The sequence below is a fragment of the Cetorhinus maximus genome, chromosome 31 (assembly GCF_964194155.1).
Source record: "Cetorhinus maximus chromosome 31, sCetMax3.hap1.1, whole genome shotgun sequence".
In the NCBI taxonomy this organism is placed as follows: domain Eukaryota; kingdom Metazoa; phylum Chordata; class Chondrichthyes; order Lamniformes; family Cetorhinidae; genus Cetorhinus; species Cetorhinus maximus.
In genome coordinates, this window is record NC_135909.1 from 9631658 (window position 1) to 9640371 (window position 8714).

Here is an 8714-nt window from a genome sequence, read left to right on the forward strand (position 1 = left end):
CTAGAACAAAACCTTTCGACAATATGAAGCAGTGGAGAGACTTTTCAGTGTCAGTGCAGAATGTGCCATCCGGGTAAATTAACAACGAGCAAACTGAGGTTCTCAGTACATTCCCCGTCAGAACAAACCAGGCACTAACATTCCCGATCACAGCCCATCCCAGCTCCCGTTCCCAGGTCTCTGCTCTCTCTGTGAGGCGGTGGGTGGCTCTGAAAAGAGCCTTTGTTGTGTGTTCGGTCGAAAGGGTCGAATTGTTTAGCCGCCGAATCCATAGAGAGTGCGGCCCTGGCGTTTCAGAGCGTACACCACATCCATGGCAGTGACCGTCTTGCGCTTGGCGTGTTCAGTGTAGGTGACCGCATCCCTGATCACATTCTCCAGGAAAACCTTCAGCACCCCGCGAGTCTCCTCATAGATCAAACCCGAGATCCGCTTGACACCGCCACGGCGAGCCAGGCGGCGGATTGCTGGTTTGGTGATGCCCTGGATATTATCACGAAGCACTTTGCGGTGCCGCTTTGCTCCGCCTTTACCCAGTCCTTTGCCTCCTTTCCCTCTGCCAGACATGATGATTCTTCACTCAGATCGCTGCAGAATATGAGGGACGAGCTGTTTCCGTTCCTCTTTTATATAGCCCGCCCCGACCTGACTGAGAAAGGAGCAGAGAGTGAGAGGCGGGACGGGGAGTAGACTGAGTGACAGACAGAACAGAGGAGTGTCTTTGATAATCCAGCTCCGCCCCCTGCCTGCTCGAAACGACATTTTATTAAAATTATCGACAATGGAAGTTAACACAGCGCTCGGCACAAAACTTATAGATTGGGACTTCATGTTCAACGGTTCTAGAGACCCGCAGCTTTTAAATACAGAGCTTTACAAAGAAAATTTAGTAATATTCCAGCTCAAGCACATACCCTGTAAAATCCGCCTGTTTCCGCTTCACTCCCAGCTTCTGTTCTATCCCCACACACCTCCCCTCCCGGCGGGTTGAGCAGTTTACCGACACCTCACTCCAGCTGAATTAGACAAACTCATGTGTTGGGCTTTGAGTTGTAACGCGGGGTTTCTCCGCCCGGGTTACTGTCTTACACACTCTCACCCTGAATCTGTGAAAAGGAAACGAGCAGAAACTGACAGAGCAGCTGAACAAATCCCCAGTTACAATGGGGCACGGACACCGCTCTGTTTTATTGCAGAGTGGGGGAGAGGCTGGGTATAGTGCATGTCAGTGAGATACCGGGAATTTTCAACTTAACATAAATCATTTCAGTGTGAAACCTGCTCCCAGAGCCGGGACAGGGACATTTGATTCGGGGATCAGCTCTTTCCTGAGAGACATGGGCGGCTCTGAGAAGAGCCTTTGGGTTCAGAGGTTTACAATTTGCTCGGCTGGTTTCATTTCTTTCCTGGCGCTGCTTTCTTTCACTTTGGGCTTGGCCTTCGATTTATCCACTTTTTTTAAAGCCTTTCCGCCCGTGACCTTCTTGGCGGGAGATTTTTTCTTCAGCGCTGCTTTCTTCACCGCCTTTTTTGGAGTTGCCGCCTTCTTGCTGCTTGTTTTCTTGACTGTTGCTTTCTTCGCTGGGGATTTCTTGGCTGCTACTTTCCTGGCTGGAGATTTCTTAGCTGCTGGTTTCTTTGTTTTCACCTTCTTGGCCGCTGGTTTCTTCACTAAAGATTTCTTGGCTGTTGGTTTCTTCTCCTTCTTTCCCACTTTCCCCTGGGATTCCTTCTTAGGGATTTTGAAGGAGCCGGAGGCGCCCTGTCCCTTTACCTGCACCAGGGAGCCGCTCTCCACCTTCCTCCTGATACTGAGCCTGATCTGGGAGCCGAGCTTCCCCACATCGACACCGTTGCCAGACAAAGCTTTCTTTATCGCGGCCAGGGACATCCCCTTGCGATCGCTGCAACCCGCCACAATCTTGAGGATCTGTTCGCCTAACTTGGGACCGGCTGCCTTCGATCGGGAAGCCGCCTTCTTCTTCTTGGGAGGTTTGACTTGAGCGGCAGCGGCTGGAGGAGCCGTTTCGGCGGCTGCAGTATCAGTCATATTCTAGACTGTGTGGAAAATCTCTCTGACAGTCAGAACTGGATCAGAAATGAAAGCAGTGGTGGCGGCTCAGAGCAACTTAAAGACAGAGAGCGGACGGGGCAGAGACAACCTGCTGTCAGCTCCCGGCTCCTCCAGCCTCTCTGTGTTTCTCTCTCCTCATAAACTCCCCAATTCCACTTCAAATTGGACATTTCAGATTCCCACACTCGCTTCCTTCTGTTAACAAAATCCGAATGCTTGTTTTCGAGAAAGTTCCATCCGAATTAAAGGCAGCAATTTCGATTTAAACCCGTTTCTTTGCTGCTTTGATCGCCCCCTCTCAGCCGAGCGCTGACTTCTTCTCTGTGTTTCCACTGAAATCTTGAAATTAACGAAATATTTCCCTTAAATTCTCTCTTCAGGGCTGAGCAGGGGAGCAGCGCGATCCAATTACAGGGATATCTTGTGATTTTATACAAATATGACTCGGAAACCTGGCGCTGAGGCCGGACACACAAACACAGTGACATTAGTCTAACCCGCCCGCCCCTTTAACGCACTCTCGCTGATAAAATGTTCACATCTGCAGATTGACAGGACAAACTGTGTCTTGATCCACAATCTTTTAATTCACCTTGGACATGGGAGTGAAGCCAGTGAACTGCAGGTTGCTAATGTTACATCTGTGTTTATAATGTATAGGGATAAACCCAGTAACTATAGACCAGTTAATCTAATGGTCGAGGTGGGGAAATGTTGAGAGGCAATAATCTGGGATAAGATTCATTGTCACTTGGTAGAACATGAGTTGATAAATTAAAACCAGCACAGATTGGTTAACAGAATATCAGAACTGAAAAGAACCACAGGAAAGGTACAGCATAGAAAGAGGCCATTCAGCCCAATGTGTCTGTGCTGACCAAAAAAAGAAAAGAAAATTAAAAACCTGCTCATTAAAATCCCACCTTCCAGCACCCGGTCCATATCCTTGCAGGTTACAGTGCTTTAGGTGCAGATCCAGGTGCCTTTAAAATGAGTTGAGAGTTTCTGCCTCCACCACCAAACGAGGCATCGACTTCCAAACACCCACCACCCTGTGGGTAAAGATGTTTTGCCTCATGTCCACTTCTACCAATCACCTTAAACCTGTGCCCTCTGGTAATTGACCACTGTGCTCAGGGGAAAAGGACATCCCTGCCTACTCTATCTCGGCCCCTCATAGTCTTGTACACTTCAATCGGGTCACCATCAGCCTCCTCAGTTCTAAGAAAAACAACCCCAGGCTATCCTATCTTACCCCATAGATGCAATTTTCAAGTCCTGGCAATATTCTTGTAAATCTCCTCTGTACTCTTCCCAGCGCAATAATGTCCTCCCTGTAATGTGGTGACGAGACCTGTGCACAAAATTCCAGCTGTGGCTGAAACAGTGTTTTATACAGTTCCATCATTACATCCCTGTTTTTGTGTTCTAAACCTTGTCCAATAAAGGAAAGCATTCCATATGCTTTCTTTACCACCTCATCCACCTGTCCTGCCACCTTCAGGAACCTGTGGATATGCACAAGGTATCTAACTTCCTCTACCCCTCCCAATAACCTATTTATTGTGTAGTTCCCTAGCTTTGTTTGCCTTCCCCAAATGCATTACTTCACACTTCTCTGGATTGAATTCCATCTGCCATTTTTCCGTCCACTCAACCAAACCATTGATATAATTCTGGAGACAAAAGCTTTCCTTTTCACTATCAACTACAGGGCCAATTTTTGTGTCAAACTCCCCAAAGCCATCTACAAGGCACAAGTCAGGAGTGTGAAGGAATATTCTGCACTTGCCTGGATGAGTGCAGCTCCAACAACTCTCAAGAAACTTGGCACCATCCAGTATAAAGCAGCCCGCTTGATTGGCACTCATTCCACAAACATTCATTCCCTCCACCACTGATGAACAGTGGCAGCAGTATGTACCATCTACAAGGTGCACTGCAGAAATTCACCAAGGCTCCTTAGGCAGCACCTTTCAACCCATAACCACTAACATCTAGAAGGACAAGGGCAGTAGGTGCATGGGACGCCATCAACTGGATGTTCCCCTCCAGGCCTCTCACCATCCTGACTTGAAAATATATCGCTGTTCCTTCAATGTCGCTAGGTCAAAATCCTGAAACTCACTCCCTAACAGCACTTTGGGTGTACCTACACCAGAGGGACTGCAGTGGTTCAAGAAGGCAGATCACCACCACCTTCTCAAGAGCAATTAAGGATAGACAATAAATGCTGCCTTAGCTAGCGACACCCACATCCCAATAATGAATAAAGAAAGGATAATATCCCAAGGTTGCATACTGCCATTGTCACATTGCAACACCGCCTTGTGCTATTCCCCAAATGTTCTGGAATGGCAGCCCAAATCCCCAGACCATTATCCTCCCTTCAGCCAACATTCTGTCCCTTGATTAAGCCCATCCTGAGAAGAGATGCTCGGCATTCCGAGTTCCTCTGCAGACATCCGGTTGCTGCTAATGGACCAAAAGGCCTAAAACCTGAAAGAAGCCCTCTGGCACAGCCCTCTAAGCATATCTCCATTAGACCATGCAGACTGTACCTGCTTCATAGATAACAATGGTGCGAAGTATAAGCAATTTCAGTGTAGGCATTCTGTGGAAATAGAGGATTCAAGATAAAACAGAATTAAAAATACTGAACAGATTCTCAGGGAGCAGGACTCAAGTCAAAGTGGAAAAATCCCATGGATTTTTAGATGAAAGCTTTAATCACTGGACAATGGCAGCTGAAATCACCCCCCTTTTATACAGAGCAAAAATGTTCCTACACTGTTTCATTTTTGTTCAAGTTGTTTATAGTTAAATGAAGAAAAAATAAGCTGTTGGAGGGAATTTCCTTCATTTATGGAAACACCAACAACCGCCAGTTGTCAATTACTCAGCCCCATCAGACTCACCCACACTGATGGGAGCTTCCTGCATCCAGCACTGGCCCTGTCGCACTCACCAGCTGCTCACCCAGACCCCACTCTCACAAACACTGAAGATGGCTACCCAACCCAGACTCGTCCCCTCCACACTGACAGATACAACACGTTCACACTCTGCTTCAGTGAGATGAATGTCGCGAACGGTTTCTTTTGGCTGATTGAGGCACTTTGAAATTCCTGATTATTTGTAATGAATCCGTCACAAACCCCTTGGGATTTTCGTGGAATGATACCTAACATCCCTCATTGTGAAAGGCTATTTAAGATAAATGATAATCTCTTTCGGTGAAGCAGGTTGTGAGGAGAATTCCTTGAAACGTTTACGTGCTGTCACGTTAACAACATGTAAACAATTGACACTTTTATTCACGAATGAAGTTAAACCAAATGTTAGCCCAGATTATTCAGCATTTTAAACGGAGTGGGAAACAGTTTAAACACACATCTTCAGTGAGTTCTTGGAAAACAGGATTTAGCAACTGATTGTTGCAGCGTTCATGCAGTCACCTGTTTTTATGTCTTCCTCTTATGAAGTTTGAATCCTCTCGCTGACCCAGTGATTTTTGTTCTTATTCTGTTGTCTTGTTCTTCCAAAATCTCGATGTCAGTTTCTGAGCTAAAACTATTAAATAGAAAAGCGCCCATCTCTTCCAGTAGAAACGCCCGAGGGAGTTTCTCAGTGTGAGTGGCCAATTTCCACAAATCTCTTCTTTAGTCAAAGAAACGAAACTCTCCTTGCATTGAAAGAATAAAAGATAATCTATTGCACAAGGATGGACAATTTGAACCAGCAATTCGGATGTACACACCCGAACCAAGCCATATTTTGCACAGATCAGCTAAAAAACTTTGAAATTGGAATAAGGCTCTGCTGGGATTTGAACCCATAATCTCCTGTTTACTAGACAGGCGCTTTAACCAACTAAGCCACAGAGCCAAGCTTAATTCATAAATACTTTAATCACGGATCCAAACTTGAGGAGTTCCCGGAAAATAGGATTTAGTAATTGTTTTTTCTAGCGTTCATACAGTCACCTGATTTAATCTCTCTTCCTCTTATTCCCCGGGATGATGTTTGAATTCTATCACTGACCCAGTGATTTTTTCACTTGGTCTTCCAAAATCTCGATGTCAGTGTTCAATTGTGAAATAGAATTGCGCCCATCTCTTCCGGTATCAAGAGTCTCTCAGTGTGAGTGGCCTCTTCCCCCAAATGTCTTCCTCAGTCGCAGAAACAAAACTCTGTTTTTGTGTTAAAATCTTTGCAGCTGTTCAGGGAAAGACTATTTTAAGCTACAATTCTAGAACAAAGATAGATTTCGCCCTGTTATGACGGAAGTGCGTAATCGCACATCAGTTTCAACGAAATAAGGCGCTGCCTGGATGTTTTTTTTTACAGCCAAATGCCCTTCCTGTTGCTCGTTCTCCTCATTTATCTGGGCTGGAGACTGACACCATTATACTCTGTAGCTAGGTTATTTCATGATTAACAAGTCCTGGAGTGGGATTTGAACCTAGGACCTACAGCTTAGAGGTAGGAGAGTTACCCACTGAGCCACTTTCAGCAAGTGCTTAAAAAGGTAGTGTTTGCTCACTGGAGTTTCAGCCTTGATTCTTGTGCTGAAGTCCAAGAGTGGGACTTGAACCTACAACCTCGGAATTCAGAGGCAAGAGTGCTACCAAATGAGTCACAGCTGATACTGGCACAGCCATCTATCGAAATTGCTTTTGAAATTAACCTGTTCGCCAAGATCCCCGCAAAATGATTACTGATATACAAGCCCGCTTTTATATCTGTAATCATTTTGCCACTTGAGCAGTAAATCTTTTTGAGCCTGACGTGATTTGAACACGCAACTTTCTGATCTGGAGTCAGACGCGCTACCGTTGCGCCACAAGCCCATCTGTTGAACATGGTATCGTACTGCTCCTAGATTCGCTTCTTTACACCTTGATTATACTCCGGGGATTGGAATTTTGCTTAATCCCCATTTTCCCTCCGTTCTGTCAGGTCAGTGATTAATTTAAACTGTTTTCTAGGCTGTCTGCTGTTTAAGTATTTCCCAGACATTACTTATACTTTTCGCTTCTAACTTCTGTTTGATACAAAATGTCCCGGAATATATTAAGGACAAATGCAGAACTCCGCCAACTCCGAGTGACCTCGAAACAGCAACCTTGAATTTAATCGCTGAATCCACAAACCAATACCGACGCTCACACTGCTGCTGCACTGAGCTTGTGTCAGAAACCCTGAACTCGGGTGTCACTGAGTGACGGCGGCGTTTGCGGCCAACGCCGCGCACGCGCATGGATGCGCGTCCGCCATCTTTATTGGGGGCAATATGCAAAAAGGCGCATGCGCAGTCATCGCTGACCCTGGATTACAAAATTCACGCTTTTCACAACCACTCCATCCGCAGCTCAGCACAAACCTCACAGACAGGGCTAGAAAGAGCAAATGGGACCCACTCTGTTCCCCCATTCTCACCCCACCACCCAATTAAAATGACATGGTGGCGCCTTTTTAAAAAATATATCAAAGGATGAAATGTCGAAAGTAATTTCTGGCGGGGGAGAGAAAGTGGGAGAGTCAGGGAAATGACCGCGGCCCCAGTGCCGGCCCGCCGCGAGGCTCAGGAAGCGCGGAATTGTTTGAAATTTCTGGCCAGCCATTCCATTAGTTCAGAAAGATGTGAAAGATATTTTCCGAGTGAAATATTTCCAGACCATGTCCCATATGATTCTCGTCAGCATGAAAATTCATCGCGGAAATAGCGAAAGATACACACATTTGATCAGGTCATGATTTACATCACTCACACCTTAAACATGAGGTCCCTGATGAAATCACGATGACTTGGAATTTCTCCGAAAATGTCAGCTGACCTCAGGGACTGGCAGAATTGCATTACCCACGTGATTGGCGAGGCGCAACCACAGGCCCAGCTGGCGAGTGGCGCAAACTGATATCACTCCTTCTGATCTTCACCAGAACAGAGTTAGATGTAACATTGTTTAGCAAACACATCGAGAGATGAAACAAACTTATTTATTCCAAAATTCATTCAATTCCGCTTTAATACAGGGTGGCTTTAATTCTTATTCCACATTCCATTCTGGGAATTGCAACGCTCTTTATTAAAATATGCTTTTTATGTCATTTCATGTGTTAATTCCTAAGAGCCCTTTAATGTTTGGAAGAACAATCAGAACCTTCAGCTGCCAAGTAAGAACGTGGTTTTCAGGGAGTTCCACCAGATTTCCGTTTAAAAGGATCACAAAAGACTCAAGCCTGCAATCTTCTGAGACCTTAATCAACACCGAAGTCAGATATAGTCATACTCATGGAATGATGCCTGACAGATCATGTCGCGGAGGTGGCGGCACAGTGTCAATGTCCATCACCAAAATTGGCTCGGAACGACCAGCACAGGGCGAGCTGGCCGAGTCCTAAAGGGCATTCATGTTGACACTCACAATACAAGTATAGTATATCTACAGGCCCCCATTTATCCACTCAACACGTTGCCCCTTAAAGTAACTCTAATAAATGGGTTGTAGGTTGATTCCCCTGGCTGGTGGGTCCAGAACCAGAGGGAACAGTGTCAGAATAAAGGCCAGGCAATTTTAGACTGAGGTGAGGCGCAATTTCTTCACTCAGAGGGAGGTGAATCTTTGAAATTCTC

General features: G+C 45.9%; 2 non-coding genes across 2 annotated transcripts; both read right to left on the reverse strand.

Annotated features, from left to right (window-relative positions):
* Positions 1-5888: 5888 nt before the first annotated feature.
* On the reverse strand, positions 5889-5962 carry trnat-agu (transfer RNA threonine (anticodon AGU)). Its single transcript has one exon. It is a non-coding gene; the product is annotated as a tRNA-Thr (tRNA).
* An 893-nt stretch (positions 5963-6855) lies between these two features.
* trnaw-cca (transfer RNA tryptophan (anticodon CCA)) lies at positions 6856-6927 on the reverse strand. The gene has a single exon. It is a non-coding gene; the product is annotated as a tRNA-Trp (tRNA).
* Positions 6928-8714: the final 1787 nt, after the last annotated feature.